The sequence below is a fragment of the Triturus cristatus genome, chromosome 4_1, assembly GCF_964204655.1.
Source record: "Triturus cristatus chromosome 4_1, aTriCri1.1, whole genome shotgun sequence".
Lineage (NCBI taxonomy): Eukaryota > Metazoa > Chordata > Amphibia > Caudata > Salamandridae > Triturus > Triturus cristatus.
The window spans coordinates 108161104-108181103 of NC_140585.1; the positions used below are offsets into that span (position 1 = coordinate 108161104).

The following is a 20000-nucleotide window of genomic DNA, read 5'->3' on the forward strand; positions in this document are numbered from 1 at the left end:
AGCATCAAGAACGTGCATTTTGGATGCATTTTCAAAAGGAAAGAGAACGGAAAAATCTGTAGATTGAAGGTGATTGAGATAAACAAAATATTCCGTTTTTCTAAAAGCTACTGTAAAGAGTCTCTGGTTTAGAAGAAGAACCCTTACCAATGATCAAGAGAGATGCGACAGATTTCTATCATCAAAGCATTATGGTTGTCAAGATGAATCATCACTTTGATGTCTTCAACAAGTAGGATTCTTTTGATCTATAATCATCAAAAATGAGATAGCCCCATTTCATGGGATTTTTCAAGGCAAACGTCTGACAGATTAAGCGGGGTCCTCATCCCGGTTGGAGGACATATCTCTTCCTTCATCATGATGCCAGCCTAGCTTTCGGCCCAAAATCCAAGGTAAGCATGGCAAAAGTCTGGAGATGCCGGGGATTGAACCCGGGGCCTCATACATGCAAAGCATGCGCTCTACCACTGAGCTACATCCCCACTTCTGCAAGGTTTGACTGTATGATTGGAAACCCTGCATTGAACCGACGGCCACATCACCCCATTCGACTCTGCAGTATACAATGTCAGTCAGGAAAATCCTTCAGCCTTGTACCTGGATGATCTTCATGGTCTTATGTACAGATGCCTATATACAGTCTTCTTAGCGCAGTAGGCAGCGCGTCAGTCTCATAATCTGAAGGTCCTGAGTTCGATCCTCAGAGAGGGCATTTATTTCCTTCTTTTGGAATGCAAAATTCTCCGATTTTCTTGAAATGCGCAAACTATGCCTAGTTCAAAGATTTTTCCAAAGCAAATGTCTGACTATTTAAGTGGGGCTCTCACCCCAACTGCATGACAAACTTCTTCTTTCTGCATGATGGCAGGCTAGCCTTCTGGAAAAAAGCCAAGATAAGGAACAGAGGCTCCTGGAGATGCCGGGGATTGAACCCGGGACCTCATACATGCAAAGCATGCGCTCTACCACTGAGCTACATCCCCACTTTTGCCCTCGAGCTGTTTGATGGATGCAAGGAATCCCTGAAACCCAGGGACTGCAAAGTCTCGATCATAATCAATGGAAGGTATTGTTTGAATAAAAGTGAAAGATATGGAAATCGAAGCAAAAAATCCTTCGAGCCGGATTTGAACCAGCGACCTAAGGATGTCTGACTTTATGCTACAGTCCTCCGCTCTACCAACTGAGCTATCGAAGGAGTGGCTGAAGTATCTTTCAGCGCTGTAATTATCTCTCGCTCAAGAAAGGTTGTGGGGGTGGGGATCAGGAGCAGATCGATGAAAATCATGAACATTACCTGCAGCTCCCTCTCAAAGTCACCAGTTCTTAGAGCACACTGTAAGGTACGTCTTATCACCCCAAAGGAGGATTTCAGACCAAAGTTCATGTTCTGTCTTGGCTTGGGGATAAGCAGGGGTGCTCCAAATTTCAATTTTACAGAAAGGAAAGGAACTTTGATACAAAGACCTTGGGCAGCATTGGTGGCAAATGGATGGCTGCGCGGAACCATGAAAGAAATGACAGAAAGTTATGGGAGTCATTACTACGCACCCAGCATCAAGAACGTGCATTTTGGATGCATTTTCAAAAGGAAAGAGAACGGAAAAATCTGTAGATTGAAGGTGATTGAGATAAACAAAATATTCCGTTTTTCTAAAAGCTACTGTAAAGAGTCTCTGGTTTAGAAGAAGAACCCTTACCAATGATCAAGAGAGATGCGACAGATTTCTATCATCAAAGCATTATGGTTGTCAAGATGAATCATCACTTTGATGTCTTCAACAAGTAGGATTCTTTTGATCTATAATCATCAAAAATGAGATAGCCCCATTTCATGGGATTTTTCAAGGCAAACGTCTGACAGATTAAGCGGGGTCCTCATCCCGGTTGGAGGACATATCTCTTCCTTCATCATGATGCCAGCCTAGCTTTCGGCCCAAAATCCAAGGTAAGCATGGCAAAAGTCTGGAGATGCCGGGGATTGAACCCGGGGCCTCATACATGCAAAGCATGCGCTCTACCACTGAGCTACATCCCCACTTCTGCAAGGTTTGACTGTATGATTGGAAACCCTGCATTGAACCGACGGCCACATCACCCCATTCGACTCTGCAGTATACAATGTCAGTCAGGAAAATCCTTCAGCCTTGTACCTGGATGATCTTCATGGTCTTATGTACAGATGCCTATATACAGTCTTCTTAGCGCAGTAGGCAGCGCGTCAGTCTCATAATCTGAAGGTCCTGAGTTCGATCCTCAGAGAGGGCATTTATTTCCTTCTTTTGGAATGCAAAATTCTCCGATTTTCTTGAAATGCGCAAACTATGCCTAGTTCAAAGATTTTTCCAAAGCAAATGTCTGACTATTTAAGTGGGGCTCTCACCCCAACTGCATGACAAACTTCTTCTTTCTGCATGATGGCAGGCTAGCCTTCTGGAAAAAAGCCAAGATAAGGAACAGAGGCTCCTGGAGATGCCGGGGATTGAACCCGGGACCTCATACATGCGAAGCATGCGCTCTACCACTGAGCTACATCCCCACTTTTGCCCTCGAGCTGTTTGATGGATGCAAGGAATCCCTGAAACCCAGGGACTGCAAAGTCTCGATCATAATCAATGGAAGGTATTGTTTGAATAAAAGTGAAATATATGGAAATCGAAGCAAAAAATCCTTCGAGCCGGATTTGAACCAGCGACCTAAGGATGTCTGACTTTATGCTACAGTCCTCCGCTCTACCAACTGAGCTATCGAAGGAGTGGCTGAAGTATCTTTCAGCGCTGTAATTATCTCTCGCTCAAGAAAGGTTGTGGGGGTGGGGATCAGGAGCAGATCGATGAAAATCATGAACATTACCTGCAGCTCCCTCTCAAAGTCACCAGTTCTTAGAGCACACTGTAAGGTACGTCTTATCACCCCAAAGGAGGATTTCAGACCAAAGTTCATGTTCTGTCTTGGCTTGGGGATAAGCAGGGGTGCTCCAAATTTCAATTTTACAGAAAGGAAAGGAACTTTGATACAAAGACCTTGGGCAGCATTGGTGGCAAATGGATGGCTGCGCGGAACCATGAAAGAAATGACAGAAAGTTATGGGAGTCATTACTACGCACCCAGCATCAAGAACGTGCATTTTGGATGCATTTTCAAAAGGAAAGAGAACGGAAAAATCTGTAGATTGAAGGTGATTGAGATAAACAAAATATTCCGTTTTTCTAAAAGCTACTGTAAAGAGTCTCTGGTTTAGAAGAAGAACCCTTACCAATGATCAAGAGAGATGCGACAGATTTCTATCATCAAAGCATTATGGTTGTCAAGATGAATCATCACTTTGATGTCTTCAACAAGTAGGATTCTTTTGATCTATAATCATCAAAAATGAGATAGCCCCATTTCATGGGATTTTTCAAGGCAAACGTCTGACAGATTAAGCGGGGTCCTCATCCCGGTTGGAGGACATATCTCTTCCTTCATCATGATGCCAGCCTAGCTTTCGGCCCAAAATCCAAGGTAAGCATGGCAAAAGTCTGGAGATGCCGGGGATTGAACCCGGGGCCTCATACATGCAAAGCATGCGCTCTACCACTGAGCTACATCCCCACTTCTGCAAGGTTTGACTGTATGATTGGAAACCCTGCATTGAACCGACGGCCACATCACCCCATTCGACTCTGCAGTATACAATGTCAGTCAGGAAAATCCTTCAGCCTTGTACCTGGATGATCTTCATGGTCTTATGTACAGATGCCTATATACAGTCTTCTTAGCGCAGTAGGCAGCGCGTCAGTCTCATAATCTGAAGGTCCTGAGTTCGATCCTCAGAGAGGGCATTTATTTCCTTCTTTTGGAATGCAAAATTCTCCGATTTTCTTGAAATGCGCAAACTATGCCTAGTTCAAAGATTTTTCCAAAGCAAATGTCTGACTATTTAAGTGGGGCTCTCACCCCAACTGCATGACAAACTTCTTCTTTCTGCATGATGGCAGGCTAGCCTTCTGGAAAAAAGCCAAGATAAGGAACAGAGGCTCCTGGAGATGCCGGGGATTGAACCCGGGACCTCATACATGCGAAGCATGCGCTCTACCACTGAGCTACATCCCCACTTTTGCCCTCGAGCTGTTTGATGGATGCAAGGAATCCCTGAAACCCAGGGACTGCAAAGTCTCGATCATAATCAATGGAAGGTATTGTTTGAATAAAAGTGAAATATATGGAAATCGAAGCAAAAAATCCTTCGAGCCGGATTTGAACCAGCGACCTAAGGATGTCTGACTTTATGCTACAGTCCTCCGCTCTACCAACTGAGCTATCGAAGGAGTGGCTGAAGTATCTTTCAGCGCTGTAATTATCTCTCGCTCAAGAAAGGTTGTGGGGGTGGGGATCAGGAGCAGATCGATGAAAATCATGAACATTACCAGCAGCTCCCTCTCAAAGTCACCAGTTCTTAGAGCACACTGTAAGGTACGTCTTATCACCCCAAAGGAGGATTTCAGACCAAAGTTCATGTTCTGTCTTGGCTTGGGGATAAGCAGGGGTGCTCCAAATTTCAATTTTACAGAAAGGAAAGGAACTTTGATACAAAGACCTTGGGCAGCATTGGTGGCAAATGGAGGGCTGCGCGGAACCATGAAAGAAATGACAGAAAGTTATGGGAGTCATTACTACGCACCCAGCATCAAGAACGTGCATTTTGGATGCATTTTCAAAAGGAAAGAGAACGGAAAAATCTGTAGATTGAAGGTGATTGAGATAAACAAAATATTCCGTTTTTCTAAAAGCTACTGTAAAGAGTCTCTGGTTTAGAAGAAGAACCCTTACCAATGATCAAGAGAGATGCGACAGATTTCTATCATCAAAGCATTATGGTTGTCAAGATGAATCATCACTTTGATGTCTTCAACAAGTAGGATTCTTTTGATCTATAATCATCAAAAATGAGATAGCCCCATTTCATGGGATTTTTCAAGGCAAACGTCTGACAGATTAAGCGGGGTCCTCATCCCGGTTGGAGGACATATCTCTTCCTTCATCATGATGCCAGCCTAGCTTTCGGCCCAAAATCCAAGGTAAGAATGGCAAAAGTCTGGAGATGCCGGGGATTGAACCCGGGGCCTCATACATGCAAAGCATGCGCTCTACCACTGAGCTACATCCCCACTTCTGCAAGGTTTGACTGTATGATTGGAAACCCTGCATTGAACCGACGGCCACATCACCCCATTCGACTCTGCAGTATACAATGTCAGTCAGGAAAATCCTTCAGCCTTGTACCTGGATGATCTTCATGGTCTTATGTACAGATGCCTATATACAGTCTTCTTAGCGCAGTAGGCAGCGCGTCAGTCTCATAATCTGAAGGTCCTGAGTTCGATCCTCAGAGAGGGCATTTATTTCCTTCTTTTGGAATGCAAAATTCTCCGATTTTCTTGAAATGCGCAAACTATGCCTAGTTCAAAGATTTTTCCAAAGCAAATGTCTGACTATTTAAGTGGGGCTCTCACCCCAACTGCATGACAAACTTCTTCTTTCTGCATGATGGCAGGCTAGCCTTCTGGAAAAAAGCCAAGATAAGGAACAGAGGCTCCTGGAGATGCCGGGGATTGAACCCGGGACCTCATACATGCGAAGCATGCGCTCTACCACTGAGCTACATCCCCACTTTTGCCCTCAAGCTGTTTGATGGATGCAAGGTCCCTGAAACCCAGGGACTGCAAAGTCTCGATCATAATCAATGGAAGGTATTGTTTGAATAAAAGTGAAATATATGGAAATCGAAGCAAAAAATCCTTCGAGCCGGATTTGAACCAGCGACCTAAGGATGTCTGACTTTATGCTACAGTCCTCCGCTCTACCAACTGAGCTATCGAAGGAGTGGCTGAAGTATCTTTCAGCGCTGTAATTATCTCTCGCTCAAGAAAGGTTGTGGGGGTGGGGATCAGGAGCAGATCGATGAAAATCATGAACATTACCTGCAGCTCCCTCTCAAAGTCACCAGTTCTTAGAGCACACTGTAAGGTACATCTTATCACCCCAAAGGAGGATTTCAGACCAAAGTTCATGTTCTGTCTTGGCTTGGGGATAAGCAGGGGTGCTCCAAATTTCAATTTTACAGAAAGGAAAGGAACTTTGATACAAAGACCTTGGGCAGCATTGGTGGCAAATGGATGGCTGCGCGGAACCATGAAAGAAATGACAGAAAGTTATGGGAGTCATTACTACGCACCCAGCATCAAGAAAGTGCATTTTGGATGCATTTTCAAAAGGAAAGAGAACGGAAAAATCTGTAGATTGAAGGTGATTGAGATAAACAAAATATTCCGTTTTTCTAAAAGCTACTGTAAAGAGTCTCTGGTTTAGAAGAAGAACCCTTACCAATGATCAAGAGAGATGCGACAGATTTCTATCATCAAAGCATTATGGTTGTCAAGATGAATCATCACTTTGATGTCTTCAACAAGTAGGATTCTTTTGATCTATAATCATCAAAAATGAGATAGCCCCATTTCATGGGATTTTTCAAGGCAAACGTCTGACAGATTAAGCGGGGTCCTCATCCCGGTTGGAGGACATATCTCTTCCTTCATCATGATGCCAGCCTAGCTTTCGGCCCAAAATCCAAGGTAAGCATGGCAAAAGTCTGGAGATGCCGGGGATTGAACCCGGGGCCTCATACATGCAAAGCATGCGCTCTACCACTGAGCTACATCCCCACTTCTGCAAGGTTTGACTGTATGATTGGAAACCCTGCATTGAACCGACGGCCACATCACCCCATTTGACTCTGCAGTATACAATGTCAGTCAGGAAAATCCTTCAGCCTTGTACCTGGATGATCTTCATGGTCTTATGTACAGATGCCTATATACAGCCTTCTTAGCGCAGTAGGCAGCGCGTCAGTCTCATAATCTGAAGGTCCTGAGTTCGATCCTCAGAGAGGGCATTTATTTCCTTCTTTTGGAATGCAAAATTCTCCGATTTTCTTGAAATGCGCAAACTATGCCTAGTTCAAAGATTTTTCCAAAGCAAATGTCTGACTATTTAAGTGGGGCTCTCACCCCAACTGCATGACAAACTTCTTCTTTCTGCATGATGGCAGGCTAGCCTTCTGGAAAAAAGCCAAGATAAGGAACAGAGGCTCCTGGAGATGCCGGGGATTGAACCCGGGACCTCATACATGCGAAGCATGCGCTCTACCACTGAGCTACATCCCCACTTTTGCCCTCGAGCTGTTTGATGGATGCAAGGAATCCCTGAAACCCAGGGACTGCAAAGTCTCGATCATAATCAATGGAAGGTATTGTTTGAATAAAAGTGAAATATATGGAAATCGAAGCAAAAAATCCTTCGAGCCGGATTTGAACCAGCGACCTAAGGATGTCTGACTTTATGCTACAGTCCTCCGCTCTACCAACTGAGCTATCGAAGGAGTGGCTGAAGTATCTTTCAGCGCTGTAATTATCTCTCGCTCAAGAAAGGTTGTGGGGGTGGGGATCAGGAGCAGATCGATGAAAATCATGAACATTACCAGCAGCTCCCTCTCAAAGTCACCAGTTCTTAGAGCACACTGTAAGGTACGTCTTATCACCCCAAAGGAGGATTTCAGACCAAAGTTCATGTTCTGTCTTGGCTTGGGGATAAGCAGGGGTGCTCCAAATTTCAATTTTACAGAAAGGAAAGGAACTTTGATACAAAGACCTTGGGCAGCATTGGTGGCAAATGGAGGGCTGCGCGGAACCATGAAAGAAATGACAGAAAGTTATGGGAGTCATTACTACGCACCCAGCATCAAGAACGTGCATTTTGGATGCATTTTCAAAAGGAAAGAGAACGGAAAAATCTGTAGATTGAAGGTGATTGAGATAAACAAAATATTCCGTTTTTCTAAAAGCTACTGTAAAGAGTCTCTGGTTTAGAAGAAGAACCCTTACCAATGATCAAGAGAGATGCGACAGATTTCTATCATCAAAGCATTATGGTTGTCAAGATGAATCATCACTTTGATATCTTCAACAAGTAGGATTCTTTTGATCTATAATCATCAAAAATGAGATAGCCCCATTTCATGGGATTTTTCAAGGCAAACGTCTGACAGATTAAGCGGGGTCCTCATCCCGGTTGGAGGACATATCTCTTCCTTCATCATGATGCCAGCCTAGCTTTCGGCCCAAAATCCAAGGTAAGAATGGCAAAAGTCTGGAGATGCCGGGGATTGAACCCGGGGCCTCATACATGCAAAGCATGCGCTCTACCACTGAGCTACATCCCCACTTCTGCAAGGTTTGACTGTATGATTGGAAACCCTGCATTGAACCGACGGCCACATCACCCCATTCGACTCTGCAGTATACAATGTCAGTCAGGAAAATCCTTCAGCCTTGTACCTGGATGATCTTCATGGTCTTATGTACAGATGCCTATATACAGTCTTCTTAGCGCAGTAGGCAGCGCGTCAGTCTCATAATCTGAAGGTCCTGAGTTCGATCCTCAGAGAGGGCATTTATTTCCTTCTTTTGGAATGCAAAATTCTCCGATTTTCTTGAAATGCGCAAACTATGCCTAGTTCAAAGATTTTTCCAAAGCAAATGTCTGACTATTTAAGTGGGGCTCTCACCCCAACTGCATGACAAACTTCTTCTTTCTGCATGATGGCAGGCTAGCCTTCTGGAAAAAAGCCAAGATAAGGAACAGAGGCTCCTGGAGATGCCGGGGATTGAACCCGGGACCTCATACATGCGAAGCATGCGCTCTACCACTGAGCTACATCCCCACTTTTGCCCTCAAGCTGTTTGATGGATGCAAGGTCCCTGAAACCCAGGGACTGCAAAGTCTCGATCATAATCAATGGAAGGTATTGTTTGAATAAAAGTGAAATATATGGAAATCGAAGCAAAAAATCCTTCGAGCCGGATTTGAACCAGCGACCTAAGGATGTCTGACTTTATGCTACAGTCCTCCGCTCTACCAACTGAGCTATCGAAGGAGTGGCTGAAGTATCTTTCAGCGCTGTAATTATCTCTCGCTCAAGAAAGGTTGTGGGGGTGGGGATCAGGAGCAGATCGATGAAAATCATGAACATTACCTGCAGCTCCCTCTCAAAGTCACCAGTTCTTAGAGCACACTGTAAGGTACATCTTATCACCCCAAAGGAGGATTTCAGACCAAAGTTCATGTTCTGTCTTGGCTTGGGGATAAGCAGGGGTGCTCCAAATTTCAATTTTACAGAAAGGAAAGGAACTTTGATACAAAGACCTTGGGCAGCATTGGTGGCAAATGGATGGCTGCGCGGAACCATGAAAGAAATGACAGAAAGTTATGGGAGTCATTACTACGCACCCAGCATCAAGAAAGTGCATTTTGGATGCATTTTCAAAAGGAAAGAGAACGGAAAAATCTGTAGATTGAAGGTGATTGAGATAAACAAAATATTCCGTTTTTCTAAAAGCTACTGTAAAGAGTCTCTGGTTTAGAAGAAGAACCCTTACCAATGATCAAGAGAGATGCGACAGATTTCTATCATCAAAGCATTATGGTTGTCAAGATGAATCATCACTTTGATGTCTTCAACAAGTAGGATTCTTTTGATCTATAATCATCAAAAATGAGATAGCCCCATTTCATGGGATTTTTCAAGGCAAACGTCTGACAGATTAAGCGGGGTCCTCATCCCGGTTGGAGGACATATCTCTTCCTTCATCATGATGCCAGCCTAGCTTTCGGCCCAAAATCCAAGGTAAGCATGGCAAAAGTCTGGAGATGCCGGGGATTGAACCCGGGGCCTCATACATGCAAAGCATGCGCTCTACCACTGAGCTACATCCCCACTTCTGCAAGGTTTGACTGTATGATTGGAAACCCTGCATTGAACCGACGGCCACATCACCCCATTCGACTCTGCAGTATACAATGTCAGTCAGGAAAATCCTTCAGCCTTGTACCTGGATGATCTTCATGGTCTTATGTACAGATGCCTATATACAGTCTTCTTAGCGCAGTAGGCAGCGCGTCAGTCTCATAATCTGAAGGTCCTGAGTTCGATCCTCAGAGAGGGCATTTATTTCCTTCTTTTGGAATGCAAAATTCTCCGATTTTCTTGAAATGCGCAAACTATGCCTAGTTCAAAGATTTTTCCAAAGCAAATGTCTGACTATTTAAGTGGGGCTCTCACCCCAACTGCATGACAAACTTCTTCTTTCTGCATGATGGCAGGCTAGCCTTCTGGAAAAAAGCCAAGATAAGGAACAGAGGCTCCTGGAGATGCCGGGGATTGAACCCGGGACCTCATACATGCAAAGCATGCGCTCTACCACTGAGCTACATCCCCACTTTTGCCCTCGAGCTGTTTGATGGATGCAAGGAATCCCTGAAACCCAGGGACTGCAAAGTCTCGATCATAATCAATGGAAGGTATTGTTTGAATAAAAGTGAAAGATATGGAAATCGAAGCAAAAAATCCTTCGAGCCGGATTTGAACCAGCGACCTAAGGATGTCTGACTTTATGCTACAGTCCTCCGCTCTACCAACTGAGCTATCGAAGGAGTGGCTGAAGTATCTTTCAGCGCTGTAATTATCTCTCGCTCAAGAAAGGTTGTGGGGGTGGGGATCAGGAGCAGATCGATGAAAATCATGAACATTACCTGCAGCTCCCTCTCAAAGTCACCAGTTCTTAGAGCACACTGTAAGGTACGTCTTATCACCCCAAAGGAGGATTTCAGACCAAAGTTCATGTTCTGTCTTGGCTTGGGGATAAGCAGGGGTGCTCCAAATTTCAATTTTACAGAAAGGAAAGGAACTTTGATACAAAGACCTTGGGCAGCATTGGTGGCAAATGGATGGCTGCGCGGAACCATGAAAGAAATGACAGAAAGTTATGGGAGTCATTACTACGCACCCAGCATCAAGAACGTGCATTTTGGATGCATTTTCAAAAGGAAAGAGAACGGAAAAATCTGTAGATTGAAGGTGATTGAGATAAACAAAATATTCCGTTTTTCTAAAAGCTACTGTAAAGAGTCTCTGGTTTAGAAGAAGAACCCTTACCAATGATCAAGAGAGATGCGACAGATTTCTATCATCAAAGCATTATGGTTGTCAAGATGAATCATCACTTTGATGTCTTCAACAAGTAGGATTCTTTTGATCTATAATCATCAAAAATGAGATAGCCCCATTTCATGGGATTTTTCAAGGCAAACGTCTGACAGATTAAGCGGGGTCCTCATCCCGGTTGGAGGACATATCTCTTCCTTCATCATGATGCCAGCCTAGCTTTCGGCCCAAAATCCAAGGTAAGCATGGCAAAAGTCTGGAGATGCCGGGGATTGAACCCGGGGCCTCATACATGCAAAGCATGCGCTCTACCACTGAGCTACATCCCCACTTCTGCAAGGTTTGACTGTATGATTGGAAACCCTGCATTGAACCGACGGCCACATCACCCCATTCGACTCTGCAGTATACAATGTCAGTCAGGAAAATCCTTCAGCCTTGTACCTGGATGATCTTCATGGTCTTATGTACAGATGCCTATATACAGTCTTCTTAGCGCAGTAGGCAGCGCGTCAGTCTCATAATCTGAAGGTCCTGAGTTCGATCCTCAGAGAGGGCATTTATTTCCTTCTTTTGGAATGCAAAATTCTCCGATTTTCTTGAAATGCGCAAACTATGCCTAGTTCAAAGATTTTTCCAAAGCAAATGTCTGACTATTTAAGTGGGGCTCTCACCCCAACTGCATGACAAACTTCTTCTTTCTGCATGATGGCAGGCTAGCCTTCTGGAAAAAAGCCAAGATAAGGAACAGAGGCTCCTGGAGATGCCGGGGATTGAACCCGGGACCTCATACATGCAAAGCATGCGCTCTACCACTGAGCTACATCCCCACTTTTGCCCTCGAGCTGTTTGATGGATGCAAGGAATCCCTGAAACCCAGGGACTGCAAAGTCTCGATCATAATCAATGGAAGGTATTGTTTGAATAAAAGTGAAAGATATGGAAATCGAAGCAAAAAATCCTTCGAGCCGGATTTGAACCAGCGACCTAAGGATGTCTGACTTTATGCTACAGTCCTCCGCTCTACCAACTGAGCTATCGAAGGAGTGGCTGAAGTATCTTTCAGCGCTGTAATTATCTCTCGCTCAAGAAAGGTTGTGGGGGTGGGGATCAGGAGCAGATCGATGAAAATCATGAACATTACCTGCAGCTCCCTCTCAAAGTCACCAGTTCTTAGAGCACACTGTAAGGTACGTCTTATCACCCCAAAGGAGGATTTCAGACCAAAGTTCATGTTCTGTCTTGGCTTGGGGATAAGCAGGGGTGCTCCAAATTTCAATTTTACAGAAAGGAAAGGAACTTTGATACAAAGACCTTGGGCAGCATTGGTGGCAAATGGATGGCTGCGCGGAACCATGAAAGAAATGACAGAAAGTTATGGGAGTCATTACTACGCACCCAGCATCAAGAACGTGCATTTTGGATGCATTTTCAAAAGGAAAGAGAACGGAAAAATCTGTAGATTGAAGGTGATTGAGATAAACAAAATATTCCGTTTTTCTAAAAGCTACTGTAAAGAGTCTCTGGTTTAGAAGAAGAACCCTTACCAATGATCAAGAGAGATGCGACAGATTTCTATCATCAAAGCATTATGGTTGTCAAGATGAATCATCACTTTGATGTCTTCAACAAGTAGGATTCTTTTGATCTATAATCATCAAAAATGAGATAGCCCCATTTCATGGGATTTTTCAAGGCAAACGTCTGACAGATTAAGCGGGGTCCTCATCCCGGTTGGAGGACATATCTCTTCCTTCATCATGATGCCAGCCTAGCTTTCGGCCCAAAATCCAAGGTAAGCATGGCAAAAGTCTGGAGATGCCGGGGATTGAACCCGGGGCCTCATACATGCAAAGCATGCGCTCTACCACTGAGCTACATCCCCACTTCTGCAAGGTTTGACTGTATGATTGGAAACCCTGCATTGAACCGACGGCCACATCACCCCATTCGACTCTGCAGTATACAATGTCAGTCAGGAAAATCCTTCAGCCTTGTACCTGGATGATCTTCATGGTCTTATGTACAGATGCCTATATACAGTCTTCTTAGCGCAGTAGGCAGCGCGTCAGTCTCATAATCTGAAGGTCCTGAGTTCGATCCTCAGAGAGGGCATTTATTTCCTTCTTTTGGAATGCAAAATTCTCCGATTTTCTTGAAATGCGCAAACTATGCCTAGTTCAAAGATTTTTCCAAAGCAAATGTCTGACTATTTAAGTGGGGCTCTCACCCCAACTGCATGACAAACTTCTTCTTTCTGCATGATGGCAGGCTAGCCTTCTGGAAAAAAGCCAAGATAAGGAACAGAGGCTCCTGGAGATGCCGGGGATTGAACCCGGGACCTCATACATGCGAAGCATGCGCTCTACCACTGAGCTACATCCCCACTTTTGCCCTCGAGCTGTTTGATGGATGCAAGGAATCCCTGAAACCCAGGGACTGCAAAGTCTCGATCATAATCAATGGAAGGTATTGTTTGAATAAAAGTGAAATATATGGAAATCGAAGCAAAAAATCCTTCGAGCCGGATTTGAACCAGCGACCTAAGGATGTCTGACTTTATGCTACAGTCCTCCGCTCTACCAACTGAGCTATCGAAGGAGTGGCTGAAGTATCTTTCAGCGCTGTAATTATCTCTCGCTCAAGAAAGGTTGTGGGGGTGGGGATCAGGAGCAGATCGATGAAAATCATGAACATTACCAGCAGCTCCCTCTCAAAGTCACCAGTTCTTAGAGCACACTGTAAGGTACGTCTTATCACCCCAAAGGAGGATTTCAGACCAAAGTTCATGTTCTGTCTTGGCTTGGGGATAAGCAGGGGTGCTCCAAATTTCAATTTTACAGAAAGGAAAGGAACTTTGATACAAAGACCTTGGGCAGCATTGGTGGCAAATGGAGGGCTGCGCGGAACCATGAAAGAAATGACAGAAAGTTATGGGAGTCATTACTACGCACCCAGCATCAAGAACGTGCATTTTGGATGCATTTTCAAAAGGAAAGAGAACGGAAAAATCTGTAGATTGAAGGTGATTGAGATAAACAAAATATTCCGTTTTTCTAAAAGCTACTGTAAAGAGTCTCTGGTTTAGAAGAAGAACCCTTACCAATGATCAAGAGAGATGCGACAGATTTCTATCATCAAAGCATTATGGTTGTCAAGATGAATCATCACTTTGATGTCTTCAACAAGTAGGATTCTTTTGATCTATAATCATCAAAAATGAGATAGCCCCATTTCATGGGATTTTTCAAGGCAAACGTCTGACAGATTAAGCGGGGTCCTCATCCCGGTTGGAGGACATATCTCTTCCTTCATCATGATGCCAGCCTAGCTTTCGGCCCAAAATCCAAGGTAAGAATGGCAAAAGTCTGGAGATGCCGGGGATTGAACCCGGGGCCTCATACATGCAAAGCATGCGCTCTACCACTGAGCTACATCCCCACTTCTGCAAGGTTTGACTGTATGATTGGAAACCCTGCATTGAACCGACGGCCACATCACCCCATTCGACTCTGCAGTATACAATGTCAGTCAGGAAAATCCTTCAGCCTTGTACCTGGATGATCTTCATGGTCTTATGTACAGATGCCTATATACAGTCTTCTTAGCGCAGTAGGCAGCGCGTCAGTCTCATAATCTGAAGGTCCTGAGTTCGATCCTCAGAGAGGGCATTTATTTCCTTCTTTTGGAATGCAAAATTCTCCGATTTTCTTGAAATGCGCAAACTATGCCTAGTTCAAAGATTTTTCCAAAGCAAATGTCTGACTATTTAAGTGGGGCTCTCACCCCAACTGCATGACAAACTTCTTCTTTCTGCATGATGGCAGGCTAGCCTTCTGGAAAAAAGCCAAGATAAGGAACAGAGGCTCCTGGAGATGCCGGGGATTGAACCCGGGACCTCATACATGCGAAGCATGCGCTCTACCACTGAGCTACATCCCCACTTTTGCCCTCAAGCTGTTTGATGGATGCAAGGTCCCTGAAACCCAGGGACTGCAAAGTCTCGATCATAATCAATGGAAGGTATTGTTTGAATAAAAGTGAAATATATGGAAATCGAAGCAAAAAATCCTTCGAGCCGGATTTGAACCAGCGACCTAAGGATGTCTGACTTTATGCTACAGTCCTCCGCTCTACCAACTGAGCTATCGAAGGAGTAGCTGAAGTATCTTTCAGCGCTGTAATTATCTCTCGCTCAAGAAAGGTTGTGGGGGTGGGGATCAGGAGCAGATCGATGAAAATCATGAACATTACCTGCAGCTCCCTCTCAAAGTCACCAGTTCTTAGAGCACACTGTAAGGTACATCTTATCACCCCAAAGGAGGATTTCAGACCAAAGTTCATGTTCTGTCTTGGCTTGGGGATAAGCAGGGGTGCTCCAAATTTCAATTTTACAGAAAGGAAAGGAACTTTGATACAAAGACCTTGGGCAGCATTGGTGGCAAATGGATGGCTGCGCGGAACCATGAAAGAAATGACAGAAAGTTATGGGAGTCATTACTACGCACCCAGCATCAAGAAAGTGCATTTTGGATGCATTTTCAAAAGGAAAGAGAACGGAAAAATCTGTAGATTGAAGGTGATTGAGATAAACAAAATATTCCGTTTTTCTAAAAGCTACTGTAAAGAGTCTCTGGTTTAGAAGAAGAACCCTTACCAATGATCAAGAGAGATGCGACAGATTTCTATCATCAAAGCATTATGGTTGTCAAGATGAATCATCACTTTGATGTCTTCAACAAGTAGGATTCTTTTGATCTATAATCATCAAAAATGAGATAGCCCCATTTCATGGGATTTTTCAAGGCAAACGTCTGACAGATTAAGCGGGGTCCTCATCCCGGTTGGAGGACATATCTCTTCCTTCATCATGATGCCAGCCTAGCTTTCGGCCCAAAATCCAAGGTAAGCATGGCAAAAGTCTGGAGATGCCGGGGATTGAACCCGGGGCCTCATACATGCAAAGCATGCGCTCTACCACTGAGCTACATCCCCACTTCTGCAAGGTTTGACTGTATGATTGGAAACCCTGCATTGAACCGACGGCCACATCACCCCATTTGACTCTGCAGTATACAATGTCAGTCAGGAAAATCCTTCAGCCTTGTACCTGGATGATCTTCATGGTCTTATGTACAGATGCCTATATACAGCCTTCTTAGCGCAGTAGGCAGCGCGTCAGTCTCATAATCTGAAGGTCCTGAGTTCGATCCTCAGAGAGGGCATTTATTTCCTTCTTTTGGAATGCAAAATTCTCCGATTTTCTTGAAATGCGCAAACTATGCCTAGTTCAAAGATTTTTCCAAAGCAAATGTCTGACTATTTAAGTGGGGCTCTCACCCCAACTGCATGACAAACTTCTTCTTTCTGCATGATGGCAGGCTAGCCTTCTGGAAAAAAGCCAAGATAAGGAACAGAGGCTCCTGGAGATGCCGGGGATTGAACCCGGGACCTCATACATGCGAAGCATGCGCTCTACCACTGAGCTACATCCCCACTTTTGCACTCGAGCTGTTTGATGGATGCAAGGAATCCCTGAAACCCAGGGACTGCAAAGTCTCGATCATAATCAATGGAAGGTATTGTTTGAATAAAAGTGAAATATATGGAAATCGAAGCAAAAAATCCTTCGAGCCGGATTTGAACCAGCGACCTAAGGATGTCTGACTTTATGCTACAGTCCTCCGCTCTACCAACTGAGCTATCGAAGGAGTGGCTGAAGTATCTTTCAGCGCTGTAATTATCTCTCGCTCAAGAAAGGTTGTGGGGGTGGGGATCAGGAGCAGATCGATGAAAATCATGAACATTACCTGCAGCTCCCTCTCAAAGTCACCAGTTCTTAGAGCACACTGTAAGGTACGTCTTATCACCCCAAAGGAGGATTTCAGACCAAAGTTCATGTTCTGTCTTGGCTTGGGGATAAGCAGGGGTGCTCCAAATTTCAATTTTACAGAAAGGAAAGGAACTTTGATACAAAGACCTTGGGCAGCATTGGTGGCAAATGGATGGCTGCGCGGAACCATGAAAGAAATGACAGAAAGTTATGGGAGTCATTACTACGCACCCAGCATCAAGAACGTGCATTTTGGATGCATTTTCAAAAGGAAAGAGAACGGAAAAATCTGTAGATTGAAGGTGATTGAGATAAACAAAATATTCCGTTTTTCTAAAAGCTACTGTAAAGAGTCTCTGGTTTAGAAGAAGAACCCTTACCAATGATCAAGAGAGATGCGACAGATTTCTATCATCAAAGCATTATGGTTGTCAAGATGAATCATCACTTTGATGTCTTCAACAAGTAGGATTCTTTTGATCTATAATCATCAAAAATGAGATAGCCCCATTTCATGGGATTTTTCAAGGCAAACGTCTGACAGATTAAGCGGGGTCCTCATCCCGGTTGGAGGACATATCTCTTCCTTCATCATGATGCCAGCCTAGCTTTCGGCCCAAAATCCAAGGTAAGCATGGCAAAAGTCTGGAGATGCCGGGGATTGAACCCGGGGCCTCATACATGCAAAGCATGCGCTCTACCACTGAGCTACATCCCCACTTCTGCAAGGTTTGACTGTATGATTGGAAACCCTGCATTGAACCGACGGCCACATCACCCCATTCGACTCTGCAGTATACAATGTCAGTCAGGAAAATCCTTCAGCCTTGTACCTGGATGATCTTCATGGTCTTATGTACAGATGCCTATATACAGTCTTCTTAGCGCAGTAGGCAGCGCGTCAGTCTCATAATCTGAAGGTCCTGAGTTCGATCCTCAGAGAGGGCATTTATTTCCTTCTTTTGGAATGCAAAATTCTCCGATTTTCTTGAAATGCGCAAACTATGCCTAGTTCAAAGATTTTTCCAAAGCAAATGTCTGACTATTTAAGTGGGGCTCTCACCCCAACTGCATGACAAACTTCTTCTTTCTGCATGATGGCAGGCTAGCCTTCTGGAAAAAAGCCAAGATAAGGAACAGAGGCTCCTGGAGATGCCGGGGATTGAACCCGGGACCTCATACATGCAAAGCATGCGCTCTACCACTGAGCTACATCCCCACTTTTGCCCTCGAGCTGTTTGATGGATGCAAGGAATCCCTGAAACCCAGGGACTGCAAAGTCTCGATCATAATCAATGGAAGGTATTGTTTGAATAAAAGTGAAAGATATGGAAATCGAAGCAAAAAATCCTTCGAGCCGGATTTGAACCAGCGACCTAAGGATGTCTGACTTTATGCTACAGTCCTCCGCTCTACCAACTGAGCTATCGAAGGAGTGGCTGAAGTATCTTTCAGCGCTGTAATTATCTCTCGCTCAAGAAAGGTTGTGGGGGTGGGGATCAGGAGCAGATCGATGAAAATCATGAACATTACCTGCAGCTCCCTCTCAAAGTCACCAGTTCTTAGAGCACACTGTAAGGTACGTCTTATCACCCCAAAGGAGGATTTCAGACCAAAGTTCATGTTCTGTCTTGGCTTGGGGATAAGCAGGGGTGCTCCAAATTTCAATTTTACAGAAAGGAAAGGAACTTTGATACAAAGACCTTGGGCAGCATTGGTGGCAAATGGATGGCTGCGCGGAACCATGAAAGAAATGACAGAAAGTTATGGGAGTCATTACTACGCACCCAGCATCAAGAACGTGCATTTTGGATGCATTTTCAAAAGGAAAGAGAACGGAAAAATCTGTAGATTGAAGGTGATTGAGATAAACAAAATATTCCGTTTTTCTAAAAGCTACTGTAAAGAGTCTCTGGTTTAGAAGAAGAACCCTTACCAATGATCAAGAGAGATGCAACAGATTTCTATCATCAAAGCATTATGGTTGTCAAGATGAATCATCACTTTGATGTCTTCAACAAGTAGGATTCTTTTGATCTATAATCATCAAAAATGAGATAGCCCCATTTCATGGGATTTTTCAAGGCAAACGTCTGACAGATTAAGCGGGGTCCTCATCCCGGTTGGAGGACATATCTCTTCCTTCATCATGATGCCAGCCTAGCTTTCGGCCCAAAATCCAAGGTAAGCATGGCAAAAGTCTGGAGATGCCGGGGATTGAACCCGGGGCCTCATACATGCAAAGCATGCGCTCTACCACTGAGCTACATCCCCACTTCTGCAAGGTTTGACTGTATGATTGGAAACCCTGCATTGAACCGACGGCCACATCACCCCATTCGACTCTGCAGTATACAATGTCAGTCAGGAAAATCCTTCAGCCTTGTACCTGGATGATCTTCATGGTCTTATGTACAGATGCCTATATACAGTCTTCTTAGCGCAGTAGGCAGCGCGTCAGTCTCATAATCTGAAGGTCCTGAGTTCGATCCTCAGAGAGGGCATTTATTTCCTTCTTTTGGAATGCAAAATTCTCCGATTTTCTTGAAATGCGCAAACTATGCCTAGTTCAAAGATTTTTCCAAAGCAAATGTCTGACTATTTAAGTGGGGCTCTCACCCCAACTGCATGACAAACTTCTTCTTTCTGCATGATGGCAGGCTAGCCTTCTGGAAAAAAGCCAAGATAAGGAACAGAGGCTCCTGGAGATGCCGGGGATTGAACCCGGGACCTCATACATGCGAAGCATGCGCTCTACCACTGAGCTACATCCCCACTTTTGCCCTCGAGCTGTTTGATGGATGCAAGGAATCCCTGAAACCCAGGGACTGCAAAGTCTCGATCATAATCAATGGAAGGTATTGTTTGAATAAAAGTGAAATATATGGAAATCGAAGCAAAAAATCCTTCGAGCTGGATTTGAACCAGCGACCTAAGGATGTCTGACTTTATGCTACAGTCCTCCGCTCTACCAACTGAGCTATCGAAGGAGTGGCTGAAGTATCTTTCAGCGCTGTAATTATCTCTCGCTCAAGAAAGGTTGTGGGGGTGGGGATCAGGAGCAGATCGATGAAAATCATGAACATTACCTGCAGCTCCCTCTCAAAGTCACCAGTTCTTAGA

General features: G+C 44.4%; 24 non-coding genes across 24 annotated transcripts; 2 read left to right on the forward strand and 22 right to left on the reverse strand.

The window, feature by feature from the left end:
• Nucleotides 1-1115: 1115 nt before the first annotated feature.
• On the reverse strand, nt 1116-1201 carry TRNAY-GUA (transfer RNA tyrosine (anticodon GUA)). The gene is given in 2 exon segments: nt 1116-1151; nt 1165-1201. It is a non-coding gene; the product is annotated as a tRNA-Tyr (tRNA).
• A 1269-nt stretch (nt 1202-2470) lies between these two features.
• Nucleotides 2471-2542, reverse strand: TRNAA-CGC (transfer RNA alanine (anticodon CGC)). The gene has a single exon. It is a non-coding gene; the product is annotated as a tRNA-Ala (tRNA).
• A 129-nt stretch (nt 2543-2671) lies between these two features.
• TRNAY-GUA (transfer RNA tyrosine (anticodon GUA)) lies at nt 2672-2757 on the reverse strand. Its single transcript is given in 2 exon segments — nt 2672-2707; nt 2721-2757. It is a non-coding gene; the product is annotated as a tRNA-Tyr (tRNA).
• Nucleotides 2758-4026: 1269 nt separating this feature from the next.
• Nucleotides 4027-4098, reverse strand: TRNAA-CGC (transfer RNA alanine (anticodon CGC)). The gene has a single exon. It is a non-coding gene; the product is annotated as a tRNA-Ala (tRNA).
• Nucleotides 4099-4227: 129 nt separating this feature from the next.
• On the reverse strand, nt 4228-4313 carry TRNAY-GUA (transfer RNA tyrosine (anticodon GUA)). The gene is given in 2 exon segments: nt 4228-4263; nt 4277-4313. It is a non-coding gene; the product is annotated as a tRNA-Tyr (tRNA).
• A 1269-nt stretch (nt 4314-5582) lies between these two features.
• Nucleotides 5583-5654, reverse strand: TRNAA-CGC (transfer RNA alanine (anticodon CGC)). The gene has a single exon. It is a non-coding gene; the product is annotated as a tRNA-Ala (tRNA).
• Nucleotides 5655-5781: 127 nt separating this feature from the next.
• TRNAY-GUA (transfer RNA tyrosine (anticodon GUA)) lies at nt 5782-5867 on the reverse strand. Its single transcript is given in 2 exon segments — nt 5782-5817; nt 5831-5867. It is a non-coding gene; the product is annotated as a tRNA-Tyr (tRNA).
• Nucleotides 5868-6864: 997 nt separating this feature from the next.
• TRNAM-CAU (transfer RNA methionine (anticodon CAU)) lies at nt 6865-6937 on the forward strand. Its single transcript has one exon. It is a non-coding gene; the product is annotated as a tRNA-Met (tRNA).
• A 199-nt stretch (nt 6938-7136) lies between these two features.
• Nucleotides 7137-7208, reverse strand: TRNAA-CGC (transfer RNA alanine (anticodon CGC)). The gene has a single exon. It is a non-coding gene; the product is annotated as a tRNA-Ala (tRNA).
• Nucleotides 7209-7337: 129 nt separating this feature from the next.
• TRNAY-GUA (transfer RNA tyrosine (anticodon GUA)) lies at nt 7338-7423 on the reverse strand. The gene is given in 2 exon segments: nt 7338-7373; nt 7387-7423. It is a non-coding gene; the product is annotated as a tRNA-Tyr (tRNA).
• Nucleotides 7424-8692: 1269 nt separating this feature from the next.
• On the reverse strand, nt 8693-8764 carry TRNAA-CGC (transfer RNA alanine (anticodon CGC)). Its single transcript has one exon. It is a non-coding gene; the product is annotated as a tRNA-Ala (tRNA).
• A 127-nt stretch (nt 8765-8891) lies between these two features.
• Nucleotides 8892-8977, reverse strand: TRNAY-GUA (transfer RNA tyrosine (anticodon GUA)). The gene is given in 2 exon segments: nt 8892-8927; nt 8941-8977. It is a non-coding gene; the product is annotated as a tRNA-Tyr (tRNA).
• A 1470-nt stretch (nt 8978-10447) lies between these two features.
• TRNAY-GUA (transfer RNA tyrosine (anticodon GUA)) lies at nt 10448-10533 on the reverse strand. Its single transcript is given in 2 exon segments — nt 10448-10483; nt 10497-10533. It is a non-coding gene; the product is annotated as a tRNA-Tyr (tRNA).
• Nucleotides 10534-12003: 1470 nt separating this feature from the next.
• Nucleotides 12004-12089, reverse strand: TRNAY-GUA (transfer RNA tyrosine (anticodon GUA)). Its single transcript is given in 2 exon segments — nt 12004-12039; nt 12053-12089. It is a non-coding gene; the product is annotated as a tRNA-Tyr (tRNA).
• A 1269-nt stretch (nt 12090-13358) lies between these two features.
• Nucleotides 13359-13430, reverse strand: TRNAA-CGC (transfer RNA alanine (anticodon CGC)). Its single transcript has one exon. It is a non-coding gene; the product is annotated as a tRNA-Ala (tRNA).
• Nucleotides 13431-13559: 129 nt separating this feature from the next.
• On the reverse strand, nt 13560-13645 carry TRNAY-GUA (transfer RNA tyrosine (anticodon GUA)). Its single transcript is given in 2 exon segments — nt 13560-13595; nt 13609-13645. It is a non-coding gene; the product is annotated as a tRNA-Tyr (tRNA).
• Nucleotides 13646-14914: 1269 nt separating this feature from the next.
• Nucleotides 14915-14986, reverse strand: TRNAA-CGC (transfer RNA alanine (anticodon CGC)). The gene has a single exon. It is a non-coding gene; the product is annotated as a tRNA-Ala (tRNA).
• Nucleotides 14987-15113: 127 nt separating this feature from the next.
• Nucleotides 15114-15199, reverse strand: TRNAY-GUA (transfer RNA tyrosine (anticodon GUA)). The gene is given in 2 exon segments: nt 15114-15149; nt 15163-15199. It is a non-coding gene; the product is annotated as a tRNA-Tyr (tRNA).
• A 997-nt stretch (nt 15200-16196) lies between these two features.
• TRNAM-CAU (transfer RNA methionine (anticodon CAU)) lies at nt 16197-16269 on the forward strand. The gene has a single exon. It is a non-coding gene; the product is annotated as a tRNA-Met (tRNA).
• A 199-nt stretch (nt 16270-16468) lies between these two features.
• Nucleotides 16469-16540, reverse strand: TRNAA-CGC (transfer RNA alanine (anticodon CGC)). Its single transcript has one exon. It is a non-coding gene; the product is annotated as a tRNA-Ala (tRNA).
• A 129-nt stretch (nt 16541-16669) lies between these two features.
• On the reverse strand, nt 16670-16755 carry TRNAY-GUA (transfer RNA tyrosine (anticodon GUA)). Its single transcript is given in 2 exon segments — nt 16670-16705; nt 16719-16755. It is a non-coding gene; the product is annotated as a tRNA-Tyr (tRNA).
• A 1470-nt stretch (nt 16756-18225) lies between these two features.
• On the reverse strand, nt 18226-18311 carry TRNAY-GUA (transfer RNA tyrosine (anticodon GUA)). Its single transcript is given in 2 exon segments — nt 18226-18261; nt 18275-18311. It is a non-coding gene; the product is annotated as a tRNA-Tyr (tRNA).
• A 1269-nt stretch (nt 18312-19580) lies between these two features.
• On the reverse strand, nt 19581-19652 carry TRNAA-CGC (transfer RNA alanine (anticodon CGC)). The gene has a single exon. It is a non-coding gene; the product is annotated as a tRNA-Ala (tRNA).
• A 129-nt stretch (nt 19653-19781) lies between these two features.
• On the reverse strand, nt 19782-19867 carry TRNAY-GUA (transfer RNA tyrosine (anticodon GUA)). Its single transcript is given in 2 exon segments — nt 19782-19817; nt 19831-19867. It is a non-coding gene; the product is annotated as a tRNA-Tyr (tRNA).
• Nucleotides 19868-20000: the final 133 nt, after the last annotated feature.